The sequence below is a fragment of the Felis catus genome, chromosome B1, assembly GCF_018350175.1.
Source record: "Felis catus isolate Fca126 chromosome B1, F.catus_Fca126_mat1.0, whole genome shotgun sequence".
Taxonomy (NCBI): Eukaryota; Metazoa; Chordata; class Mammalia; order Carnivora; family Felidae; genus Felis; species Felis catus.
Genome location: NC_058371.1, coordinates 1999218 through 2025381, shown reverse-complemented (window position 1 = coordinate 2025381; position 26164 = coordinate 1999218). Strand labels below are relative to the sequence as shown.

Sequence of the window (26164 nt, the reverse complement as noted above, 5' to 3'; positions counted from 1 at the left end):
CGTGTCTTACCCCGTCCTCTCCAGAGGAGCAAGCCCCCCCTGTGAGGTCCCTCCTGACCCACCGCTGTGCCATCCACTGTGGGCGGGGTGGGTGTTGGGAAGCAGGATAAGCCAGCCGTGCTGGTCCAGGACCGGCGAGGGCTGAACCTACAGGCAGCTGGGACAGAACACAGTACGTAGGAACTGGGTGGCGCAGGGCTCACGGGCTTTGCTGAGCTTGGACTCCCTCTGTCACGGCTCTGTCACGGCCCTGACAGCGTCAGAGTGTCCAACTGCCCCAAGGAAGGGCACGCGCAGCTAGGAAGAGGCACCTGCCTCACGTCCCGGCACCGGAACCAACCAGTGCTTTTTGTATGAATGCAGATCTCCCGTGATACCCTCTGAAACTCTTTCGGGCTTGTGGCTTTTGTTCTATTTTAAAAGCCCAGAGACCGGGGAATTTTACGAGGGACTGTCCTAATGGAGCGAGAGGGGAGTATTTTGCTACTTTTCTTCTTATGTGAGAACTAGAATTTCCTGCCTGCTCTCCCAGGTACTGACATATTAAAGCCAGTGAGCAAAAAGAGGTCGTTATAGGTCAAAGGAAGGAAGATCTGTTCATTCTGGAAACATTCGTGACAATTAAATGTAGATGCTGATGAAAAGCTGAGCAGGCCAAAAAGGAAGCCAGTTTGAGATAGTTCACCTCAAAAGTCTGAAACAACTTTGGGTGCCTGGGTGGCTCAGTCAGTTACGTGACTGACTCTTCACCTGGGCGCAGGTCATGATCTCACGGTTCGTGAGTTCAAGCCCATCGGACCCCAGGCTGACGGTGCGGAGCCTGCCTGGGATTCTCTCTCTCCCTCTCTCTCTGCCCCTCCCCCACTTGCACTGTCTCTGTCTCTCTCAAAATAAATAAATAAGCTTCTTTTAAAGAAAGTCGAAGACAATGAAAAGTGCCACAAATAAAGATACACAAAACATTTAGAAAGCAGCTGACGGCAGTAACAATTCCCTTTCGTGAACTTTGTTTAAGCTCTACGGTTTTGTGGACTATTTGGAAAAGTTCCGGCACCCAGACCGTCTGGACTGGGGCTGTGGTTGATCACACGCTGCAGTCTGACCTCAGGCAGCTCGTCTTACTTTAAAGCATCTGACGACGAATAACCGTCCTAGTCCCCGGGAACACACTTTGCACCTAACACGTTGGACCGTGCTGTGTGCACGGTCTTAGCGAAATGCTCGGTCATTCTGAGGAGCAAGTACGCTTATCAAGCCCGCTCTCTGGACACACCAAGGTAAGTCACCCGGCTGCAGGCCATGGGACAGCGGCACCCACACGGGATCAAGCCCTGAACCCACACTAACCCCGCAGCCCGTATCCCACCGCGTCCCCTGTGCCCCCTGTTGCTGGGAGGGCTTGCGTTTCACAGAGGACACCACACAGCCTCGTGCCCTGGTCTTTGCCTCACACCGTCCTCTCCTCTGACTCTGACCCACCTCCCCACTACCATTCCCTTTCCGCCTGGTAATCCATCCACGGGATACCTCATCTCAAGATCCCTCAAGACTAGGACTGCAGGGGTGAGGCTTCAGCCCCTTATCTTACTGCAGGGGTGATACCCTTCCTGTGATGTTACAGAAGAATAGGCAAAGTACGGCTTACAATTTGGACAGAGCGTCAGTGAATATGTAGTATTTAAGTTAAAGAACTTGGTTACTTAAAGTGTTTTAATGATTTAAATTATATTATTTGGGGGCGCCTGGGTGGCTCAGTCAGTTAAGCGGCCGACTTCGGCTCAGGTCACGATCTCGCGGTCCGTGAGTTCGAGCCCCGCGTCGGGCTCTGTGCTGGCAGCTCGGAGCCTGGAGCCTGCTTCCGATTCTGTGTCTCCCTCTCTCTCTGACCCTCCCCTGTTCGTGCTCTGTCTCTCTCTGTCTCAAAAATAAGCAAACATTAAAAAAAATTTTTTTTAAATTACATTATTTGAATGGTTACATATTCTAGAAAAATGTTAGGTGGCTTAAAAAAGAAGAATCAGTATATATAAATGGAATATTGTTCATCCCTGAGAAACAGGAAATCCTGTCTCTTTTGCAAGAACATAGATGGACCTTGAGGCCATTACAGTGAGAAGTCAGTCAGAGAAAGAAAAACGCTGCATGGTAGCTCTCGTGTGTGGATGTTTTTAAGTCAAACTCAAAGAAACAGAGAGTGGAAAAGGGTTTCCAGGGTCTGGGGGTGGGGGAAATGGGGAGAAGGCGGTAAAAAGGCACACAGCTTAGCTATTCTGAGAATCGGATGGAAACCATGATGGCTACTATGGTTGATTCAAGAAAGGATTCATTTTCAGAAAGAAAAATGTGCTAAAAATTAATTCAAGATATTTGGCACAGTCACAGTTATTACACACAGTTACTATACATCGTGTACAGTTTCTAAACGTAGTTATAGTCATGAGATAGACAAGTAAATCAAGAGAAAAAATTAACATGACCTTCAGATGACAATTCAGACCCACACGGGAGAAGAAATCAAAGTAACAAAAAGGAACCTACAGCACAGACGCTTAGAAAAGCCCAGTGTTAACACGAATGAATGAAGCTGCCGGTGTGTGCATTAGGGCATGGTGGAGACTGGGGCGAAATGGCGTGTAAGTCGTGCGAAAAGCACATTCAAGTCCCTGCTAAAACCAACTAAACAACACACACCGTCCGGGGCAAACACACCCCCCTGCCCCGCCGCCCCAAGCCAGACGAGGCCAGCAGACCCTTGCACTGACAACTCCTGAGGACAGGTTAACCAGGAGGCTGCTCAGGACTCGTGAGGAGCAGCTAAGGTGTGAGAGAGACTTCACACTTTCTGATCTCAGGTCACTGCGTGGAACAGTACCCTGAGGGGGCCTGGAGAAGATACAAGGAAAGGAAGGAGAGAGACAGTCGAGCGAGTCCCAGGACAAATACTGCATTCATAAGCTTTGGAAATAGGGTTTTTACGCTACTGCCCTGGGAAGCGTGCACTCAATCAAGTACAAAAGGGCCAACAGATCTAGGGCTAAATGAGCAATGTTAAAATTTAAACGCAAGTTAGCACGGCACAGCTTCTCTATCTGCCCTGCAAGAAATAACCCTAAACGCTGATTGGCGAAGCCAGTTGGTTTCTCCTTGTCACGGTCGTGGCGATCTGTGGCATAAACACGAGGCTTGGGAAGAGTTCAGCTCCTTTTTACGAGGAGGGCCTCTGAGCACATATGGGACAGTTTCGCAGAGATGCCTGGTTCCGGTGCAATTCCGATGGAGGGGTCCTCACACCATCAAGCGGCTCTCCAAGGCCAGCCGGTATCCAATAGTTCAACGCAGTTCTGCCACCGTCCCCCGGAGACGGCGTCAGACCCCACAGGTTAGGGGCTCAGTCCCGTGGGACTGTCCACCGCGCTTCATGTAAGTCCGGGTTGTCACCATGCTTTTGACCAGAACTCTCTCCGTGGGTTTGATCAATTTTCTAGAGTGGCTCAGAGAACTCCGGGGCAATGGACTGACCAGATTACCAGTTTATTACGAAATGACAGAACTCAGGAACTGCCCCATGGAAGAGAGGCCCAGGGCAGGATCTGGAAAAAAAAGACAGGGAGCTTCCATACCCTGTGTGGGGGCACCGCTCTCTGAACCTCCCTGAGTTCACCATCCCAGAAGTTCTCAGAACCCTGTCCATCACGTAGGCATGGTTGATTGGATCACTGGCCGTTGGTGATTGATTCAGGCTCCAGCCCCTCTCCCTTCCCCAGGCGGTACCCAAAACTCCAACCCACCAACACCCGCCCCAGACCTGGTTGGCTCCCTGGCAACCTGGGTGCCCAAAGTCACCTCATAAACATAACCTGGTGCCCAAAGTCACCTAATAAACATAACAAGAGCCACCTTGTCCGTTCTCATTGTTTCAGAAATTCCAAGGGTTGGGGGAGCTGTGTGACAGAAATAGGACAAAGACCAAATACAGCTGCCTTATTATTAATCACAAAATCACGGACACACATGTGGATTGTGTGGGGTTGGAGTGTCCAGATACTTAATCATAATCTCAAAATGGTCCACATATAGACCAAAAGCCTCTACAGTAGTGGCTGCCCAAGTTAGATCTTCCTACCAGAGCTTGCTCAGGACGTGTGAGCTTGTCAGAAATAGGAAGAGCGTCCCCACCCAGCCCGCTGAATTAGAATCCCCAGGGCTAGTCCCCTGGGCTGAGGATAAGCTCTCCAGGTGACCGAAATGCAGGCTGAAAGTCCGGATCTACAGGGTTCCTCGTGCATCTTCAGACACTTTTCACCAATGGGATCTGAAATCCGTTTTAAAAAGATACATTTATTTTGTCTTCAGTGACCAGAGCAATTTTATTTTATTTTATTTTATTTTATTTTATTTTATTTTATTTTATTTTATTTTATTTTAACATTTATTTATTTTTGAGACAGAGAGAGACAGAGCATGAGCGGGGGAGGGACAGAGAGAGAGGGAGACACAGAATCCGAAACAGGCTCCAGGCTCCGAGCTGTCGGCACAGAGCCCGACGCGGGGCTCGAACTCAGGGACCGCGAGATCGTGACCTGAGCCGAAGTCGGACGCTTAACCGACGGAGCCACCCAGGCGCCCCGTGACCAGAGCAATTTTAAATGTAACTGTAAGTCTTCTGGAAGCAGAGGAAAAACACCTCATCCCATTTTTCCACAGAGGTGACCCCTTCATGTATGAGTCGATTTGTGACTATTTTCCCACTAGGAAAACAGAGAAATCGCCAGCACCTTTTGAGAACGTCGGTTAACCAAACGGACAAGAGGTGTTAGCCGGCTTGAACACGTAATCAGCCTGGACATAATTCCCAGGTTTCCAGCCCACACGTGGAAGATCAGCTTCTGGCAAACAAATTGTGAACCCAAGAGCCCCGCCATTCAAGACGCGAGCACGTGTGAGCGGGACGCTCACGTGCTTCAGCAATTTTTACAACCACGTGGACACTTTGTGGACGCGTTTCCTGTCTTTTTTTCCAGAATTTCTCTGCCGCTGACAGAGGAGGGGAGGTCAGAAGGACACGGGATGGCGCGACATTCTGCCAGGTTCACGGAAGACAAGTTAAAGTCTGTCGCGTCGGTTCCACCCTTTCGGGCGACTAAACACGTGTGCAGTCCTTACAACCATCCAAAACGGTCTGAAGGGAAAGGAGGGAGGGAAAAGAAAAAAGTCAAGGCAGGACCAGACAGCGTGGGAAGGCAGACCCAAGTGGCCCATCAACAGTCAGCACGTGGGCACACGGCAGAAACCACTTCCGGGGCAACTACGGGAGGCAGGCATTCTGCTGGCACTTGTGCGTCTCATCTCCGTATCTGCGCGTGCAAATACATACGCAGTTGACCTTGATTGACCGCAGGGGTTAGGGCACCGAACCCTCTCACCCCACACGGCCAAGAATCCACATATAACCTTTGACACCACAAAAACCTAGCTACCAATAGCCCACTATCAACCGGAAGACAGCCGTAACATAAACGGTGGATGGATGAGCGTATATTTTGCATGTCGTATGTATCACACGTCGTACGCTCACAATCAAGTAAGCTAGAGAAAAGAAAACCAGGAGGAAAAGAAGATACGTTTACGGTACGTCCTGTACTTATCAAAGAAAGTCCACACGTAAGTGGACTCACGCAGTTCACGCCTGAGCCGCTCAAAGGCTAACTGTATGAACACAAGTACATAGATAAATATACATATTTGACCAATGCCAGTTAAGTCATCTCCCACCGCATGAATCCTCAAAGCACCCCTGATGGCTGGTGTCTTTCCCACCAAATGTTAAATGCCATATTTAAGCGGTACAACGAAAGACCTGGGCCAAACCTAGCTACATCAAAGCCTGTATTACTTCTTTTTTTTTTAATTTTTTTTTAACGTTTATTTATTTGGGGGACAGAGAGAGACAGAGCATGAATGGGGGAGGGGCAGAGAGAGAGGGAGACACAGAATCGGAAGCAGGCTCCAGGCTCTGAGCCATCAGCCCAGAGCCCGACGCGGGGCTCGAACTCACGGACCGTGAGATCGTGACCCCAGCTGAAGTCAGACGCTCAACCGACTGAGCCACCCAGGCGCCCCAAAAGCCCGTATTACTTCTACTACACTGCGCTCCCTCCTTTAGATATCCATGAAATACTTTAAATTCTTATTCTTTACTCATTCGGGGTTAATTGCAATTGTGAGGCACACTGGAGGCTACATGAGGAGAAAATGGTTTTGAACGGGTAAAAGCTTCAACGCAGAAATGCTCTCCCACCTGAAGGAGCGTATTGTACACGGGCCCACCCGTGGCACCCTAGGGCGACATGCTGGGCAAGAGGAATAAACGCTACTACCCAAGTTCATGTGGTTCGAGAAGGCGTCACAGAGCAAGAATTGGGGAAACGTGGCGGACAAGCTTCCTCCGCTAGTGGAGGGGGGCAAACACAGGAAAGGCAGAAGGAAGTCTACGCCGCGGGAGGCAATGCTGTCTCGCACTGTAATGACACTGGGGGGGGGGGGGCAGGCAGGCAGGGACTTGGAGTCAACAGAAGACTTCAATGATGGGGATTCATTACAGGAAATCAGAGAAAAACCGCAAGGTTTTAGGGCCAGCTTTGTGGTCAGACACTCAGCATCAGGCCAGGACAAGTTTCCAAGATCACTGGGTTTCCCAGAAGATCCCCTCAGCACCGCTGCCACGATTGATCCATTCCCCTCTCTGCTCCTCACACGTCACCACCAGCTTTTCTACAAAAGGAACGGGGTTTTATTCTGCAGGTGGCAAATCCATCAGTGCCATTTTCTCACGTGTTTGCATTTTCAGACACCACGAGCACACGAGAGCCCGACAGCCTGAGAGTGACGTCGACAACACCACTTATCTACTCCTAGATCTCACCTTCATGGAGCATATGATACGACAATCTTATAGCCTCACGTGTAGTAAAATTCTTACCGCTGTAAATGTGAAGCCAACACCTGGCATTTGTTTCTTATTTCAGCCCCGTGGGTCCTTCTTGGGAGAAGAAAGAAACGTTGGTTTGCAAAGGCAGTAAATGCACCCTTTAAAGTCACCGGTTGAGTTCACAGGCAAAGTAGGTACACAAAGTTCCAGAGACCGTGGTGAAGCCACGTGCCCTGGAGAAGTTCAAGCTCTTCCGTGGCTTACGGCAGAGGCAGAAAACTGAAACGGTGTCTCTGTCAATCAACGTCACCCTTTACAGGATTTAAGATAATTCCTTGAGTACAAAACAGCTAGCAGGTGCACCTGCCAATCAAGAATGTAACAAAACCCCAGACTGGCTCAGACAAGCGAGTTGCCGCCATTGATGAAGTCCAGTCCCGTCAGAAACTGCAGGGCTGTTCTCTGAGAAGCAGTGAGACGTGTATGTGCCAAGGAAATCTCTACCGGAGAATTGGACATCTGGGTCCAGATCAGGCGTTCCGAGATGCTTCGCATCCCAGGCTTTGGTCGTGTTATTTAGGGACAAAGATCCAGCGTTGCCTGGGGGCTCCTCGTTCCCTACACCGGTCTGTGCCCACGGTTAACAGAAACAGTAGCTCACACTTATTGAACGCTTATGTGCCAAATGCTCAGCTAAGCCCTGTCGGCGGTTCAACGGGTAAATCCTCACTGTAACCCTGCGGGCAAGGTCTCACTGTTACCCCAACCCTACGGAAAAGTAAAGTAAGGTTTAACAGTCTTCTCTTCCTCAGAGTTACACGGCGGGTTAAGTAACGGCGCTGTGCGTTCACGTCTGAATTCCTAGATGTCGCTTGGAAGCAATCCACTGCCCCCCTCCAGAAGGACAAGCCAGAAACACCTCACGGTCTGGAACCGTCAACTTTTGAAGAAGTTTACCAAGAGTAGGAAAAAAAAAAAAATCTTCCTAAAAAAAATCAATTTTTTAAGAAAAGAATTTCTGAGCACAGTTAGACAGGCAGGGACTCGTCCACGCAGACTGACCTGGAGAACATCTGGGGCAGCACAACTCGATACGCCTTCCAGCTTGACACGGTGCAGCCGCTGTCCAGCTTGACGCTTAAGAACAAACAAAAAAGTATACATTCTTTTAGTGAAAATGCAGCTCTGAAGCAGAAGATTACACACAGAGACAGCATTGCTTCTCAATCGGGGGACTGTTTTCCTCTGCAGGCTTTTTTTTTTTTTTTTTTTACAGAACAAACAACCTTAAAATAGGCGTGTGTTGTTTTTCTTGCTAACTTGGGCAAGATAAAGAGGCAGCCCTTCCCTCGATCGTGCTCTGGGACGCTCAAGGGTAAGGGAATAAGCCTGCGTGAAGCAGGCTGGGAGAGTCTTCCAGAATCGTGGAAGGTACTGATAAAGCCTGACGGAGGGAAAAAACGACTGTGGAAACTCTAATGCAGCCCACGGGAAAGCCACGTTTTCAGCATCAGTTACCGTCAAAGCATTGGTTGCCGCGCGGAAAAGAAGTAGGTGTGAAACGTCAGGCAGGCTGGGTGCCACAGGCTGCTTCTCAATCTTGGAATCAACCCACGGTTGAGCAAAACTAAAGTTTGCGCTTAGTGTTAATGAACGACCTTATTTTATTTGAAGTTTCCAAGAAATGGTTACTAATCTGTTTTCTAAAAAAAGGGGACACTTTCCTTGTAAATTTTCCCTTGGTAGTTTTCTGTGATGGCTATGATAACAGAACACTTAGATGCAAATTAGATGTTTTATGTTTACTTTGGACCGGATTCCTAAGGTGGTCACAATGGGGAAAAATTAAGAACAGAGCTCTGTTGGGGCTTCAGCACTAAATATCAGGACTATACACACAGGACACTGGGCAAAGGGAGAAAGTGTTCCCACGAAGTTTCCACTCGTTTTCAAGCACCTGTCCATGCCAAGCTCTTCGGCCAGCTGGTCAGCAGGACTGCCCTCGAGGCTTGAGAGTAGGACACAGCATGATTTCAATACCATTTTAACAAGAAATCAATATGGCTCAGAATTAATCTACCTGGTCTTTGCATAGTTTGCTTCATTCTCAGAAATACATAGGACGCGAGCCCTGTAAACTACTTGCGGGCAGCATTTAAAATGTCTAAAGTTGCACTGACTGTGTGGCTCAGGTAAATGCCGGCGACACGGTCCAGTCACAGACTGGACTTCTTGGAACATAGAGCAATCTTGCTGGCGTGACTGTTCCTTCATTTACCCCCACAGGGCGCACTAACTCTAGCTGTTAACATTTTTAGCAGCTCCCCCGCGCCGTTCCAATTCTCATTCCCAGGAAAGGTATTACACTGTCACTGAACCATTCTTGCTAACCTGGAGACCATGAGGTCAAGGTGAAACTAACCTCTCTTAATCCTGAGGCCCAGAATAAAAGAAACATCATTCTTCCGGGATGATGATACATTGTATTAAAATTTTTTTTCAACATTTATTTATTTTTGGGGGGACAGAGAGAGACAGAGCATGAACGGGGGAGGGGCAGAGAGAGAGGGAGACATAGAATCGGAAACAGGCTCCAGGCTCTGAGCCATCAGCCCAGAGCCCAACACGGGGCTCGAACTCACGGACCGCGAGATCGTGACCTGGCTGAAGTCGGAGGCTTAACCGACTGCGCCACCCAGGCGCCCCAGATGATACATTGTATTAAATGACACGGTCAGACTTTTGTTATTTCTCAATGAGGGATGAAGACTTTGATCTTTTCAAGGGTTAAGCAATTCAGACAGCTGGGTAGTAGAATGTGCATCCTCCCACACTGACCTTCCTCTCCCTCCGCTTGCCTCTCCTCCTCCCTGTACAGCCCGCCCCAGATCTCTTCCTATGCAAGGTGGTCACATCGTAAGTGGGTGCATAAGTAGATCTATTTACCTGTTTGTCATATCTTATCTGTCATCTGTCTGTCATACCTATATTTATCTATCATTTCTATCATATCATCATATCATATCTATCTACCTGTATCTATCTATATCTGTATATCATATCTATCACATCTACCTATCATATCTATCATATATATCATATCAATCATATCTATTTATCTATCATATCATCTATCTACCTATCATATCTATCATATCTGTCTACCTACCTACCTATCAGATCATATCTATCTACCTATCATATCTATCGCATTTATCTACCTATCATATATCATATCTATCTATACCTATCTATACCTATCATATCTATCATATCTGTCTATCATATCTATCATAGCATATGTATCTATCATACCTATCAATCATATCTATCATATCTATCAATCATATCTATCTATCATAGCATATATATCTATCATATCTATTTATCTATCATATCATCTACCTATCATATCTATCATATCTACCTATCATCTATATCTATCTATCTATATCTATCATAGCTATCATATCTATTTACCTATCATATCTATCATATATATCTATCATATCAATCATATCTATTTATCTATCATAGCATATTTATCTATCATATCTATCATATCATCTCTCTACCTATCATATCTATCATATCTACCTATCTACCTATCATATATCATATCTATCTATACCCATCTATATCTATCATACCTATTTACCTATCAATCTATCATATCATATATACTTATCATATCTATCAATCATATCTGTCTCTCTATGTATCATATCTATCATATCTATCTATTATAGCATATATATCTATCATATCTATTTATCTATCATATCATCTGTCTACCTATCACATATATCATATCTACCTATCTATATCTATCTATATCTATCATACCTATCATATCTACCTATCATATCTTTCATATCATATATACCTATCATATCTATCAATCATATCTGTCTATGTATCATATCTATCATAGCATATATATCTATCATGTCTATTTATCTATCATATCATCTGTCTACCTATCATATCTATCTACCTATCTATCTATATCATAGCTATCATATCTATTTACCTATCATATCTATCATATATATTATATCAATCATATATATTTATCATAGCATATATATATCATATCTATTTATCTATCATATCATCTCTCTATGTATCATATCTATCATATCTACTTATCTACCTATCATATCTACCTATCATATATCATATCTACCTATCATATATCATATCTATCTATACCCATCTATATCTGTCTTTCTATGTATCATATCTATCATCTCTATTATAGCATATATATCTATCATATCTATCTATCTATATCTATCATACCTATCATATCTACCTACCATATCTATCATATCATATATATCTAACATATCTATCAATCATATCTGTCTCTCTATCTTTCTATCTATGTATCATATCTATCTATCTATCTATCTGCCTATCCACTTACCTTATCTGGCTAGCTTCCTATCTGTCATCTATGTCTACACTGAGATCTACACATGGAAGAATAGCCGAAGTCTAGAAATAGTATCTCTCCTTTGGTATCTAAATAAAGGAGGCTTCGAGAAAAATGAATAACAGTATTTTGTTTTTGTTTAGTTTGTTTGAGGTTTATCTATCCAGTCTGTTGAATTTCAAAAGGGACAGAAGGTTCATGATGAATGAAAACTCCCAAGGTTACAGTAAGTTATTTTTCGGAGGAAAATATGATGGGGAGATTTTATTCAAATGATCCCTTATAAAAATAATCACTCATTTACCGATGATCATACAAAAAGTAAGTTTTTAGTCATGCCATTTTCTGAGTGGGCAGGTTGACATCCACGTGTGTTTTTAGCATGGGGGCACGGAATGTTCAGGATGATGAGTCTCGTAAAGTACACTTTGATCTTCCGATTGTTTGCACTTGGTAGACGTGACTTAATTTCAGGACAGCACAAAGTCCTGGTGATACACGAGAGGTGCAAGCACACTAGACCACCAGCAGGCACGGCGATGGGCGGCCCTCAGAAGGACCCAGAATATACTTGATAACAAATGAGTCACCAATTAGCATAAAGTCTCAGGGCGGAGGTTCTCAGACTCCCAGACAGAGACATGAAGAACTCAGCCTGGACCTCGGATTTAAATCTGCTTCTCTTGCTAAAAAAAAAAAAAAAAAAAAAAAAAAAAAAAAAAAAAAAAATCCTGCTTGTCTATCACACCCCCTCGGTTCTGTACAATCCGGGGAGGCTTCTCTGCACTCCAGGCAGACTTACCATTTCTCCCCTGCAAACCTACCTCGTGACTTCTGCCCCCTTTGGGGCACCTGTTTCCCTGTTTGGCTGCTGGTCTTTGTGTCTCTTTCCTTTTCTGCACCTTGAGCAGCAGAAATGGAGTGCGGGTGGGGCTGAGTTGAGTTGAGCCTTCACTGAATCAGATCAGTAGCCCAGCCAAGGGCAGCAAGTTCTGCAGGGCTCTGGGGGGCTGGCTGAGTCCGGCACCAGGGAGAGCTCTCTGCGGAGGGGACCGGTGACTGCCCGGAAGGAAGCCACCCGTGACCCTACTGTCGGGAGGACTTTAGAGAGCCGGGCAGAAGCCTCATCAGCAAAGTCAGGACCCCACTTGGGGATTATGCCTGCATCCTGCCAGGGACGTGCAGGCGAACCGGGAACCCCAGGACACTGTTACGTTTGGCATTAAGGGAACAAAGGTTGACTTGCTGGCCATCTACCCCAAACACCGTGCTAATAACCGCCTCCCTGTGACTCTCACGCACGCCTCTTTCACCTCTCTGGTGACTACACAATTTAAACCTAGCTCTCTCACCCGACAGATCTTTAGGTGTTTGCAGAAAGCTACTGCGACCACACTTCTGTACTGAAACTATCGAAGTCCTTCTAAAAGTCCATATCTGATGGAATCCCAAGTTTTCTCATCATTCCTGCCGCCTTCCTCTCTAGGTACTCCAGTCTCCCGGGGTCACCCGGCTGGGACACAGCGGCTGTGGAACGTGTGTGTGCACACACGTCTCAGCGTATTCTGATTGTGGGTTTGTGGCTGTCATCCCGAGATTACACGAATGACAGCCATACCGTTCCTTCTGCCCAAAACATCATTATTTTTTATTTGCTTGTGTGGCTTGCGACATTTCTTGCATATTAAAACAATGCTTGGGGCGCCCGGGTGGCGCAGTCGGTTAAGCGTCCGACTTCAGCCAGGTCACGATCTCACGGTCCGTAAGTTCGAGCCCCGTGTCGGGCTCTGGGCTGATGGCTCGGAGCCTGGAGCCTGTTTCCGATTCTGTGTCTCCCTCTCTCTCTGCCCCTCCCCTGTTCATGCTCTGTCTCTCTCTGTCCCAAAAATAAATAAACGTTAAAAAAAAAAAAAACAATGCTTAAGCAAATGAATTAAGATTTAAGTTTGAGAGAAAAACAATGGCGTCTACAATGCTGAATAGATCGTGACAATTTGTGTAAAACCCCTGTCTCTGTCTTTCGGGTCCTTAGCAGAAACTGTAGCTGGTTGTACTATTTTCTCAGCAGGTAGATGAACATCTGAGTGATTTCCAGCAAATGCTGTGTACCTTGCTGGGTTCCAACCCGCAGGACACATCGGCTTTGGAAACCACTTACCATTCCTTAGAGACGCAGTGAGATATTAAGGTGTGAGTGAGGTGGGTATAGAAGTCCCATAGTCTTCAGTAAATAATAGTACTAATCACAGGTGAAAATAAGAAAAATCATAAAATAAGCATGTTTCAGTGGAATTACACAGACACAAAAGGTAAAAATATACAAGACCTTTGAGGGAGGAAGTCTCACGAGAAGAAAACAAACGCTATGCCAGTGACCCTGTTATTAATTAATATACAAGAAACTAAAACCGTAAGAATGCACAAGATCCTAGAAAAACCGTAAGATACTGGCATATGAAACAAGGAAAACATTTCACAATTATAAGATTTAAAATGCAGGGGCGCCCGGGTGGCTTAGTCAACTGAGCATCCAACTCTTGATTTCGGCTCAGGTCACGATCTCACGACTCGTGCGATCGAGCCCCGCGTTGGGCTCTGTGCTGACAGTGAAGAACCCGCTGGGGATTCTCTCTCTCTTCCTCTCTCCCTGGGCCTCCCTCTCTCTCTCAAAATAAAATAAACTTTAAAAAAAATTTAAAACAAAATATGAAAGCACTGTAACACGAAAATCATCCAAACAGACATAAAATGTTCCTCACATAGATGTTAACAAAACAGATCAAAGGTTCAAAGGCCAAAGCACGATGGCAATCCCAGCAGGAAATGACAAGACGTGGAACCGGGCCCCGGGACGCTCCAGGCTGGCCCTCCAGTCGCGTCTGAGCTCACGAGAGGGACGGTCACATGGGAGCTGTGTGTCCCTGAAGGGACTCCATGCGGCTCGCTGGTCTACCTTGGTGTCTGTCACGGCAGCTGTGAGGCCCCCTTGCTCTCTGGGGAGAAGGGGACCCCGGGCGGGCCACCACCCCGCAGCAGCAGACCCCGTGTGCACGGAGCCGCCGACGGCCTCCACCTGGGACGGGACCAGGTGCTTCTCTGGGTCCAGGAGGCCCGCCGACCCACCCCCGACCCCCTCCCTGGAAGGAGAGGACCGGGCAGCCGAGGGAAAGCATCCCCACAGCAGCTTGACTTCAGTCCCTGCTCGGGAGCTCCATTTTCCCGAGGCCCTTGGAGAGTCCTCACCGCCTGCCTGATGTCCTGACTCAGTTCCCGCTGGCATCCAGCTTACACAATCGGGTGTGAGGCCGGCGCGCGGCCAGCTTACTGTTCTGGAACAAATTACAATTGTGCCGCATTTCCTTTCCCGTCTCTCCCACAAGCCCAGACGCAGGAGCCCCGTGGAGGCTGCCCCCCACCCCCAGGGTGGCTAAACCATCCACAGATCACAGACTTCTATGGGCGCCCTGAAAACCAAATGGGCCGAATTCTCTCGGCAGCCCGAGCGATCATTCTTAGAACCCGACCAAATGCTTAACCTCGCAAATTGATGCTCCGGGAGCTCCGGATGGGAAGCTCAGGGCCTCAGCTCCCACCCCCGTGCCTGCTGGTGGGGGTTTGGGGGGGGGGGGCGAGGGTGATGAGCTGAGAATGTAAATCAGTTTGGACAGGGAGAGTGCTAGCATCTATGGTCGCAGATTCCGAGATCTCACCCGTGCAAGAAAAGACATCCGGGATAGAAATGATTTTGTGAGTCCAGAACAAAAATAATCATAAAGAAGGGCTTGAGTTTTGGAGATTTCTTCACCACGTTTAATTAAAGTCTCCAGAGCTTGACAGAAAATTTCCGATTAAGTCGTCATAACAACAAAGGGCGCCGGGAGCAGAGACGGAGACATAGGTGGTAGATGGGAGACCAGTGAGAGTGACAAGAGGCAAACCCACGGGCACCGGAGGGAGAGCTCAAAGGCCCCCCGTCCCCCCCCCTCCGGCGCCCACACTCCACATGGAGACGCGTCACACGCCCCTGGGGGAAGCGCTAAGCTTGGGTCTGAGCCCTTGTTCCTGAAGAGCTGTGGCTTTGTGGCAGAGGACGGGACCCCTTCCATCCTCTCTGCTCCTCAGTGTGCTCAGCTGTGAAGTGGGCGAGACGAGGCTTTCCCGCTCGCCTTGTTTTCTTTCTTCTGTCTTTTCTGGTTTGGGTTCCTTCCTTTTTTTTCTTTAAATCAAATGAGGCAATGTAAGAGAAAGGGCTTTGAAATCGGTAAAAATTCAAAGCAATCTAAGGCATAAATTCAAGTGAGAAAGTTTTGAATTGTATTCTTGAAGTTCCAGCTGCCGAAGAAGAGCCAGGCAATGATGAAGTCCCTCCATCCGTCTTCTCTTTGCGGGATCTTTTATAGCGTGATGTAAGGCTTGATACTCCGGATGTGTCTGCAGGGGCTTCTGGGCTGACAATTTGGGCCAAAGTGAGAATCCATCAGAACCCTTGTCAGAAGACTGCATTTGTGGTTGTTAAAATAAAGATCCAGAATGGTCACCACTTACAGGAAGCAAAGAACGTGGAGACCCTCTGAGCGTTGCCTCCAAGGGCAAGGGGAACGTGTTCAAAGTGAGGAACGACTTGGGGCTGGCCAGCCATCCCCTGAAATGAAATCCTAATGTTTGGCTCGTTTCGAGGGTATCCGCAGAGTGGTGCGCAAGCCCAATAAAAGGGCCGTGGCGTGACTGGACACCCTCAGGCCACAACAAGCCCCAACCCACCGTGTAAAAGTGTGTGCTGTGTAAGTGTGTGTACCCCTCTGGTGGGTAGTTTACGTGAGTCCGGGTGACTGGGCTAGGGGAGGACCGAGCAGTCTTTCCGGAAGACGTCAGCATGGGAACCGGCACACTGAGTAGAGATGGCCGTCCCCACGCAGGTGGGGGTCACCCGATCCGTTGAGGGCCTGGATAGGAAGAAAGGCAGAGGAAGGGCCAGTGCCCTCCTTGTGCCGAAGCATCCTTCTCCTGCATTCCACACTGGATGGAGCTCCTGGTCTCTGGTCTTCGGGTGGCATAGCGCCATCCCCTGGCAGGGGCCTCCGGCTCACGCGCAGCAGGTGGAGGCACCTCGGCCTCCATAATCCCATGAGCCGCTTCCTGTAACCAGTCTCTGTCTGTGTATCTTTCATTTCCTGTTGGTTCTGGGTTTTGTTTTTGTTTTTTGTTTTTTTTTTCCGGAGAACTCTGATACAGGACCTTTCAGGAAAGGCTACTGTCTGAATATACTTTGTTGACGCCTTCTGTAAAACTAAGACTTCCAGACCACGCCAGTGTTGGAACGTGCAGAGCCAGGGTAAGGGGTTTGGGACTGAGTACTGAGACCCTCGTGAAGCCGTTCACAAAAGGCTGCATTTTCCACGCTCTCCGTGGCAGAAGCCAGTCGTGTGTGTCAACTCAGGGACATTAATGATTCTGAGTTAAGACCCAGATAAGGCAGATTCTGTGAAGTTTTAGCTGTACGTTACCAGTGCCTTATGGATCACATACGCGTATCCGTGCAAAGAGCCACATACATTAAAATCTTTAAGTATGCTTTAAAGCGCTCTTTAAAATGCATGAATTAAAATTTTGAGTGATAAGGAAGCATCCGGTCATAATTTTGCTAGTAGCATTTTTTTGTTTCTTAATGGTGCATAAGGTGGTGTCAGGTCTCACATTTAGACTGAATGAAATAAAGCACGACTTCTGGGCTTGAATCGTCCCTTATAGACACAATGTTACAACTGGTACAAACTTCATTAATGGCAGCCAAAATGACCTCTGTAGAATAGTAAGGTTTCAGACTGAGTTTTCATCTCAATTAAAATAAATTGTATCCATCTTTGATTCCCCAAGTATTGCCAGTCGAAATTAAATTTGCACTGCGGACAGATTCAGGGAATGCACGACTTTAAATGCCTTAAGGACGTAAAGACAGGTACTTGTATGAATGTACCTTTTCAGCGTGTTCCACAAATTTATAAATAGAGCTAAGAAGACAGCCTGTGTTCAATTAACGTGTGGTGATCTACCTCAACGGAAATTCATTATGTGTTTCTAATTTAAATATTTAAGTACCAAAAGATAAATTGGGCATGTTTGGTAGGACTCACAAAACCAAACATTTTTGTCTGTTTTCTTTTTTTTTAATCTTTTAATGTTTATTTTTTTTTTTAAAGAGAGAGAGAGAGCAAGGGAAGGGCAGAGAGAGGGAGACACAGAATCCGAAGCAGGCTCCAGGCTCTGAGCTGTCAGCACAGAGCCCAACGTGGGGCTCAAACTCATGAACCGCGAGATCATGACCTGAGCTGAAGTCGGACACTCAACCGACTGAGCCACCCAGGCGCCCCGTGTCTGTTTTCTTAAAAGTCTGTTTGCATATGTGACTTTACATTTCCTCTGAATGGAAGGAGCCATACCCATTCTGAGCCACACATTAGGTGTTATGTGAAGTGGGTTATTTAAATCACCTGTTTGCCAAAAGAGCTTCATGTAACGTTGTGCAAAGGGCCGGGGAATGTTTTGTCGGACGCTCTGGTGAACCCAAAGTTTTACCCAAGTCGAAATACCCATAGGGTCAAATCCAAAAGATGAAACAAGCAACAAAAGGAAACATGGAACAGCAATGACCCCATGAGCAAGTCCCGAGAGTGACCAGCATGCCGTGGGACCGCCTTCTCTGTCCACCTGTCCCTTCTAGCTCCTTCCGTGCAATCGCGGGTAATGTTCTCAGTAGAAAAAGAAGTAAAAGCTGAACTCATTTTAAGCTGAATAAAAATGGCCCTGACCTGCCGTGGCTGTGCCACCAGAGCAGGGTCACATGTATTCGATGACCTCTCCTGTGGGTACACTGTGGGAAAAGTGAGGCATTAACTGGGGACGATGATTGTGGTATTTTCAAAATTCATGAAAATGAATGTTTGCTCGGTGAGCTTATTTTAGTCCGGGCAAAAAACAAAGCCCGAAGAAATCCAACTTCAGACACAACAGACACGACTCTTAAACGGACTGAATTCACCCAGTGTAAAGACCGATCCTGTCGGCAACACTTGCTCAAACACCGTGGAAAGCAGCCTTTGAGCAGGATGAATATGGGCCGCGGGCCTCCTACCTCACTTGCACAGAGCCCTAGTCATGCCGGGGTGATTTGTGGAGATAAGTTTCAGATGTTCTTTTGGGTATGAGAAGTATTGACTTAGAATTTATGGTAAGACCGAAATCAGCTTATAAAAATATGTAAGAACTGTCATACCCAGGAATTAAATGGATCCACCGACAAATAAAAACTTCCTGATATCCACCTACTAAAACCGTCTCTCAGGTATCTTTCTTGTTAACATGTTGGCCAGATGGGCACAAATAAAAAATATTTCGTGTAGGGGCACCTGGGTGGCTCAGTCGGTTGAGCATCCGACTTCAGCTCAGGTCATGATCTCACACTCTAGGAGTTCAAGCCCTGCATCAGGCTCTGTGCTGACAGCTCAGAGACTGGAACCTGCTTCAGATTCTGTGTCTCCCTCTCTCTCTCTCTGCCCCTCCCCTGCTCATGCTCTGTCTCTCTCTGTCTTGAAAATAAATAGAAACATTAAAGAAAATTTTTCAAGGAGTGTAAGTTAAATGTTTTAGTTTCTTCTTCAGACTGCTTTGCACGTGGCATAATCCATGGGCGTAACTATTTAATAATGCTTCCCGTAACATGTCAACACTTATGTCTAGCCTGATAACGGAAAGACGAAACCACAGTGAGCATCACTAACAAGGTTATTTTAAACGCAAGCCGGTGAACATCGAGGGAGTAGAGCTTATGCACGTCTCAAATCCTCGAAATATCTGCTGAAGTCCACTAAAAGCCAAGGCACCTGTTAGACGTTAAAACAGACACGAGTGGACTTTCTGCCTCCCGGCGGCCCCAGCGACCGATCACACGTAGATCAGTGTGGCTGCAGCTGTGCAAGTTCCAATCTCATTTCAGTCGAAACATCTTCTATAAATCCCCTCCTTCTTCTTTAAGAAGCTCTAACCTCCCTGGTCTCTCCAGAGCACTCTTTCGATTTGGTCAGCTCTGTGCCTCCAGGATTTCAATCCCTGAGACCCCAAATAAATGCACATTTCTTATTTTGCAGTTTGCAGTTTTGTCTTTCGTTGGTGGACACGCGCTAAACAAAACGGCAGATGGGGAGAATCTCTTCGTGACGTCACGACTGTGTCCTTTCGGTGACCATGCACCTGTCCTTTAACAGCCAACACTGGCTCCCGAGACCCCCAGTCCCACCCCAGACCCCCAATGCCGAGATACCCCAGATGCCTTCCCACAGAACGCCCTCCTGTACACACGTCAGTTTGTAACTACCCATGAGAACCTGCCTGCCCAGGTTCCATGGTCCCCACCCCGTGTTGACTAGCCCACGCTGGGGACTTGGCTGAACTGGCACAGGTACGCGTTTCTCCTCCCGAGAGATATGTGTGTATATTCACGGGCCTCCTGAAAACATCATCTCTAGGTGATTTCTCACAACTCTTCAGATCAAACCATAAAAGGCTCTGCCTTCCCTACACTTATTAGGAATGACTGAGAAGTTCATTCAATTCTAATTTGCTCTTGTACCAGGCTTTCAGAATTCCATTTACTCTCAGAAGGAAACAGCTACGTTTCCAAGATCAAGCAACCTTTTCCTGGGACACTGCTGCACATTCATCAATGCCAATGACAAATGTCTTCTGCCCCTGCAAACTGATCCACCAGAAATATGTATTGTTCCCAATCAATAATGAGCTCGTGCAGTGAAACAATGTGTAATCATCTAGCTCAGTTGTCAAAACGTGCTAGTGTAACTCGGGGGGAATGTAAACGTTGCAGCCATTGGGTTAAATGGTATGGGGGTTCTTCAAAAAAACAGAATTACCATATGGTCCCGTAACTTCATTTCTGACTACTCGTGCTGAAGGATTCAAAGCATGATCACAAAGAGATATTTGCACGAACACGTTTATAGCAGAACGATTCACAATTGCCAAAATGCAGAACAAGCCTCCCTTGTCCATTGGCAGGTAGGCAGGTAAAGAACACGTGGGCACACACACAAGAGAAGATTACGCAGCCTTTAGCCAGAGGAAAGTCTTGTCGCGTGTTACAACATGGACGGACCATGAGGACACTGCTGTGTGAAACAAGCCGGACACAAAAGGCCGGCTTCACAGAGACGGAAAACAGAATGGTGAGCGCCAGAGGTGGGGAGAAGGGGAGAGGAGAATTATTATTTGGCGGGTACAGAGTTCAGGGCGTCCGTGTTAGAGATCTGCTATATAATAACGTACGCACACTTAACGCTGCTGAACTACATACTCAAAAATGGGGGGAATAGTAAATTCAATACTATGTATTTTTTAAATGCTTATTTATTTTGAGAGAGAGCATGAGTGGGAGAGGGGCAGAGAGAGAGGGAGACACAGAATCCCAAGCAGCTCCAGGCTCTGAGCTGTCAGCACAGAGCCCGACGCGGGGCTTGAACCCACGAACCATGAGATCATGACCTGAGCCGAAATCAAGAGTTGGATGCTTCACGGACTGAGCCACCCAGGCGCCCCTAATGTTATGTAATTTTTTACCACAATAAAAAAAATGTGCTACCATAATCTAACCCATAAAAGTGAGCAATGAATATTTAGAGACTACTGTAGGTATTTGGGTTCTACTGGATTTAGGGACAATAGTTGGGAATTTGAAAGAACTGAACGTTTATCAGAGCCGCTTTTTAAAAGTAGGCCACATAAGCTGTCATTCTTTATGGGACCTTTTTTTTATTCCCCTTAAACATGGCCTTGAAATCTGGTGCCTAAGAGAATATATGAATATTGAATCAATGATGCATTGCGGGCATATTTTAGGAAGATCTCCTACGATCTAAGTCTAAAGCAACGCCAGGAAAAAAGATTACTTTTATTCTGCCTGACACGAAATTATGCAGCAGTTTGCCATCAAAACAGACATTGTTAGAAAACGTGATAATTTTAGTCCAGCATTTCCTCGTGCTTTCAGGATTTTTACAAAGATCCTGCTTCAGCAGGCACAATACAGGGACGCCTCCCGCAAACGATCGGCTGAGCTATTCCTAAACTGAAATTATAAAGGTGAAGTCACGTGTAAACAACACAGCCCCCTGAGCTTGGGAAATGCTTCTAGTGAACACCCAGCAGCACGAAACGTTGATACAAACACAAAAGATCAGAGGACCCTGCTTAGGCCCCAGGGGCTCCTAATCACCTAACAGAAGGACAGCTCGGGTCGGCTTTACCATACTGACCGAGCTGTCCCAGGAGGAAACTTGCACGGAGCTTCTGTGCACCAGAGACCCCGAAGGAGAAGACACATGTGGTCCCTGCCCTCACCAAGCTTACAGCTGGGTCCTAAGGCGGAAGCTTGGCTGGTCATTAAATGAAGATAAGAGGAGCCTTGTAAAGGAGGTGTTGCTGTATGCATCAGAGGCTGCAGGTTCAGGAGTCCCAAGCAGACGGGGGACAGGGAGGGAACGTGCTCCGAGGCCCCGAGCCCCACCTCAGGCTACAGAGAGCAGCTAGGTGCTGCTCATGGAACGGTGGGCTGCCTGGTGGGCTGGCTGGCTGGGGGAGGGGGGCCGGGAGAGAGGGACCGGGGGTGGGGGGGTGCGAAGGAACTGGACAGGTGCACAGCCCGCAGTTCGTAGCCACCTTTGTAAGCTGTCACAAGGGACCTGGACGTTCTCCTAAGGGCCAACGAATGCCAAGAAACGGCGGAGGGTCTTGGCCCGGTACCACTGGAGACGCGGCAGGAGAGCACCGGCCAGGGGATCTGGGACCTGGAGGAGACCACGTTGCTTCGGGGGCAAAAACACATAAACACTATCAACAAAAACGGGGAAAGCCGTCCTGGGAAGACGGATCTCACTGGAACTGGCTACAAAGGACGGAAGTGGGACCTGAGGGGGGAAGCGGCGAGGGAGGAGGTTTGGAAGGCAGCTTGAGAATTTTCTAACAACTGAGGCTGGTGGATCAGGCTTCCTCACAGGGTTTGCTCCCCAAACTCAGGTGTTCAAGTAGCACGCCAGCGATCAGGCGGCAAGAGATGAGCAAGTTCAAACATCCGCGACTATCTGTCCCCCTGGCCTACTGCAGGCCCGAGGGGTGGCCTGGACACGGAAGTTTACAGAGCAGTGAGGAGGGGGATGCATGGTCTCGGTGGGGGGGGGGGGGCGTCCTTGTGTGTGTGCGTGTGCGCGCACACACACACACACAGCCCTCCGGAAGGGCGGAAGGTGCTGTCGGGATGAGAAGGGGGTGGCTTGGGGAACAGCCCTCCCCAGACCATGTTCCAGCCCCAGACTCTTCAGGACCCGGAATTCACACGCGGCCCTGACCCTTGGCAGGCGTGGAGGGCCGTCTGTAAAGCCCGGACACTCAGTGTCTCAGGCCTCGTGAGCCTCGTGTCTGTGGCAAGTACTCAAGTCGGCCCTGTTTTGAGGGCCACAGATCCGTAAGTGGACAAGCGTGGCCGTGTCCACGGGAACAGGTGCCGGGCCACGCTGGGGCCGTGGCTTACGACCCCGTTCTGAGCGTCTGCATGTCTGAGGGTCAGGGAGTACAGGGACTTCACAGTCTACCGACTCACCTACAAACTTTAGGACCATGTGGACACTGTATGGGCCCCCCCACCCCACTCCCAGCTCCTCGGTGTCTCCTTTTCAAGAGCCCAGAGTGACCTTCTCACAGGACGGCAGGGGCCGGCTTCTCAGCCATGCAAGAGAGCAAGGCGTCGGAGCCCCAGACATTCTGGGGTAACGGCCCCAGGGCCCTCAGAGGAGAGGACAGCGGGATCAGGGGCAAAGAGGGGCGGTGGAGAGGACGCTCCACCAGCGTCAGGAGACACCCGCTCTTGCACGCGGGCACAATGGTCCCCAACGCCCACGAGACCTCCCTCCTCTCCCCTGCTTTCCACGCTGACCCCAACGTCCGGCCCTGCTTGCGTCCTACTCTGAGGCCTCACTGAACACCACCCCCACCTCCGCTCCTGGCTGCACCGCCCTCCGCTGCACACCCATCCCGCGTGTGGCCCGCGGTGGCCCCGAGTGCGCGCGTCCTTCCAGAGACACCGTCAACTCCAGGGTGTCCCTCACGCTCCCCACCCCCATCCCAGCTGGGGCCAGGTGCCCCCTCGTGGGGCCGGCGCTGATTCCCACGCGGAGAGGACGCATCCCCCGTCACAGGAACCGACTATCCGCGTCCTCCGTCGCCGGGAAGGGGAAGGATGTGCGGCTGGCAACCCAGAGCCCGCCTCTCACCAACATCCAAACCACCGTGAAGATTCTGTTTCCGTTCCAAGGAGGCCACACACGACGCTCTCAGACAGACAGCTTCTCTCTCTGCCTTTGCGCAAGCAGGTAGCACCCCTCCCCTGCCCGGAGCTCAGGTGGTCTGTCAGGCGGACTCACCTCTTGGATAACAAAGGTGACGCTTCCTCCCTCACCCCTGAGATCTACCCCCGTCCAGGGAGCGTCCAGGGAGCGCATACCTCGGGTGCAGAGGATGCGGCAGGGCGTGTCCCCTTAACTGCGACTGATCACCGCTCTCCAAACTCAGCCCTGCAGTGCGATCCGGCCTTTGACCTCAGGGCCCAACTCAGAGGCCTTTCCAGCGGGAATGAGCGGTGATCCCGGCAAACGGCTCGCCCTGTTGACAGATGTCTTTGTGTCAGAAACAATGACCAAGGCAGAAGGGGCCCCGGGCTACAGGCGGGGGGCGAGCTCCTGTGTTCAGCACCTGGGGGCTGTGCGTCCCGAGGGGACAGGAGTAAGGTCCTCCTTTGTGGACACACCTGTGCTGAGTGCCTGGAGGACGAGGAGCAGGGGGGCGGCTGGGGGGGGGGCCGCCGGTGAGAGTCACAGTCTGCGTCCCGAGGGGGCACGGGTGTGCTCCGGCGGCAGTCACCGCCTCCAGGGCGCATCGGACCAGGCCTTCCCCGGGACCTTACCCAGCTGTGGGCAGCATCCGCCCCCACGGGGTGCGGGATGAACCAAACACCTGCATCTGCCCGGGCACCTTCGGGTGACGGCCCTCAGTCATGCCATGAGCGTCCCTGCCCCCCACTCCCTCTGTCCTCTAACACGCTCCGTTCAAGGCTGACAAACAGAGCCAACGGCAGCCACCTCCCTGAACACAGGCGTCACGTCGTCTCTGCTCACTGCTCCCTTCGCGTCACGTCTCCCGCACCGCCCGCCCGAGTCCCCGAGCCGCCCACAGCCCGCGGGGCCTCCGCACCCCCTCACCCTCCTTCCGGCTCGGCCCCCACCCTGCGCTCTCCTCACCCAGGCCGCGCCGACAGGGAGCCGCTCCTGTGCCCAGTGCCCCCTCTCTCGTCCGCACTGGCAGCAACTAAGAGCACGGGACGTGTGCCCGTGCGCACGGGTGTGCATGCATGTGCGTGTGCGTGCAGGTGTGCATGCGGATGCACACATGTGCGTGCGTGTGCCCGTGTGCGTGCGTGTGCGCGTGTGCGCGCGCGCGCATGCGTGCATGCACTGCGTGCGTGCGCATGCACTTTGTGCACTTGTATGTGCGCGCGCGCACACACGCATGTGCGTGCTGCGCGTGCAGTGCCTAGCCATACGAGGGCGCATGTGCCTCTGTGCGTGCGTGTGCACGTGGGGGGGTGGGGGTTTGCGCTGAGTATTCTATAGCCTTCTCTTAGCCGTGCCCGGTTCTCACCCACACTGGGAGCTGCCCGGGGACCTGCGCCTGGCCGGCGTCCAGTGCCTCTGCAGAGGGAAAGGCAGGCGGTTCAAGAGTCATCCGGGTGCTTATATGCCAGTGCTACGTGGGCAAGCGCCGGGTGCCATCCTAGGGGCTGCAGACGCACCAGCTGGTGTGACCCTCACCACCCCCGGGAGGAAGAACGACCATCCTTGGCCTCTTTTCTCTTCTGAGACACTGAAACTCAGAATGGTTTAGTCGCTGGCCCAGGATTTCCAAGCGGGATTTGGAGAGGGGTGCGGGGGAAAACGCAGGCAATCTCTCCAGGGAGCACGGGCTTTATCTGCATGCTGTTCTAATCCTGTATAAAGCTGGAATCCCATAATCACCTCTTCCTGGCTGCATGGCCTCAGTTTCCTCATCTGTGCCATGGAGTTAATGGTGCCCACACCCACAGGGTGTCCACCTTCCATCAATTCTAGAGCAATTCTAGAGTTTCTTTGGGAACCCCGCACCTTGGTGGGAAGGAAAATCATTTTCTTGAGTTCGGTAACATGGGTACCTCGTGTGCCCACGGGAGAGACCTAATAAAATGAGTATCTCCCTGAACCATCCTAAGTCACCAGCTTAAATTCTGGTGTTAGCTGAAGACAAAGGAAGAAAGGAGGATATAGGGGGTCCCGGTGGAGGTAAGAAGGATATAAGGAGGTGGCGTGGAGGTAAGGAGGATATAGGGGAGCCAGGTGGGAGTGAGGGTGAGAGGCCAATTTCCAGGCGGCCAGGAAAAGCCTGGTAAACAAAGGTGAGGCTTGTTACGCAGATTTAAGATGAACCTTCTCCATCGATAGGCTTTTCTGGATTTAGAGACCCTCTTCTCTTCGTGCAGAGGGAGGCACCCTCTGAATGGAGATTCCCTTTATAACTGAACATTTCCCTTACAGAGGAGGACCTTCTCTTGTTTCAGGAACTTCTCCTGTGCCCCTGTTTCTCAAAATAATCAGCTGAAACGAATCCTTATGCCAACGAGGCATATTTTGGGGTGGTTTGTGCTCCCATAC

General features: G+C 49.3%; 1 long non-coding RNA gene across 5 annotated transcripts in view; it reads right to left on the bottom strand.

Annotated features, from left to right (window-relative positions):
- LOC123384725 overlaps positions 1–24901 on the bottom strand; it is a 163781-nt gene extending 138880 nt beyond the window's left edge. For all 5 annotated transcript variants that reach the window (XR_006596199.1, XR_006596202.1, XR_006596200.1 and 2 more), the window contains exons 1-3: positions 24722–24901; positions 23929–24086; positions 7991–8065 (exon numbers count right to left, since the gene is read on the bottom strand). This is a non-coding gene — a long non-coding RNA (uncharacterized LOC123384725). The remainder of the gene's footprint in view (positions 1–7990; positions 8066–23928; positions 24087–24721) is intronic.
- Positions 24902–26164: the final 1263 nt, after the last annotated feature.